A 1,350-nucleotide genomic window follows, 5' to 3' on the forward strand; every position below is an offset into this window, starting at 1 on the left:
GCACGGGCCCCGCACGGCTCCCGCCGCCGCCCGCACGCCCCGGCTCCGCTGCCCGGCCCCAGCCGCCCCCCCGCGCTCACAGCCGGGCTCTCCGCCGCACCGGGGCGGAGCCGCCCACACGCCGTTCCTGAGCCTGCAGCGACACCGTGCGCTGCTCCGCCGCCGCACACGATCCCCTTCTTCTCTTTCTTTTTCTCATTTATTTGTCCTTATCGCTTACTGTACTTTCTCAGATGTTTTATTTTTAATTCGTCTGACTTTCTTGTATTTTCTTGCTTTCTTCTGTTCTCTCTTTTTAGTCATGTCTCGTTTCCCTTCTTATTCCTACTTTTTTCCCTTGCTACTCTTCTCTTTTTCCTCCTTCGCTTTCTTCTTCGTCATCATTGTCTTGCTTCCTGTTCTCCATTCTTTACACCTCTTTCCATTCTCCTCAATTCATCAACCCGGCTGGAATCTCCTCACTTGCCTCCAGTGCCGCAGAGGAGACCATCATCTCTCAGTACGGGGCATTAGAGCCGCAGTGCATTGGGCCTTTGCTGGGGACCACCTCCACTCAGCATCTGCAGGTAACGTCGGTGAGGGAAGGTATTTTTCTCCGTTATTATTGTTTCTGTTCTTCCTTCCTTTCTTACCTTCGTTCTGGCTTTATATTTCCTTGAATAGGCTCCCATCTTCCTTTTTATTTCCTTTTGTATTCCTGGTTTTATCCCTTTCCCTGTCTCTCTTTCACTTCTCTTTCCCTTCTCTTTCCCTGTTCTCTTTCCTTATGTCTTTTTTTCTCCTTAACTTTATCCTATATTTTTCCCCTCTCCTCCTCTGTCTCCACCTAGTCTCTTCTATTTTTTATCACGTTCCTAAAATGTTTTCAAGTGCTCACAAAGAACAATGAAGAAGGTGATTCAGAATAGCTCCCATTCTTCTTCACACTGATTTCTTCACATACTTCCTTTTTTTTTTCTTCCCTCTTTTTCTTCTCCCTTTTGCTCTTCCTCTCTCTTCTTTCTTCCCTCACTGTGCCTTGATGATGCCTTCACTCTCTCCTGCTACAATCCTTGTATATTCTGTTCAGCCTTTCCATTAACAAAATATTTTAAAAATATGTAGAGCAATCCTGCCATAGGCACGGACATGTCCTTACTTTGGCAAGAGATCTCATTTCTCTTCCCTACCACCTCCCATTCCCCAGAGAGGCAATACCTTTCTTGCTGACCTCCTGCCCAGGCACCTCCATCTTCCCCTCCCTTCAGCATCAAGGCCACACTCTTCAGCCTCCAGCCCTCTCAAGGACCCACCAATGACACACCGAGCCAGTCAGATGCCAAACAACAGCTCTGCTACATCACAGCAGGT

General features: G+C 48.1%; 1 long non-coding RNA gene across 1 annotated transcript in view; it reads right to left on the minus strand.

Annotated features, from left to right (window-relative positions):
• LOC114069644 overlaps window positions 1-196 on the minus strand; it is an 18,356-nt gene extending 18,160 nt beyond the window's left edge. Inside the window, exon 1 of the long non-coding RNA XR_003573807.1 lies at window positions 171-196. This is a non-coding gene — a long non-coding RNA (uncharacterized LOC114069644). The remainder of the gene's footprint in view (window positions 1-170) is intronic.
• Between the last annotated feature and the right edge of the window lie 1,154 nt (window positions 197-1,350).

Source organism: Empidonax traillii, unplaced genomic scaffold, assembly GCF_003031625.1.
Source record: "Empidonax traillii isolate 1590-97213 ecotype Southwest subspecies unplaced genomic scaffold, ASM303162v1 scaffold1323:size195977, whole genome shotgun sequence".
In the NCBI taxonomy this organism is placed as follows: Eukaryota; Metazoa; Chordata; class Aves; order Passeriformes; family Tyrannidae; genus Empidonax; species Empidonax traillii.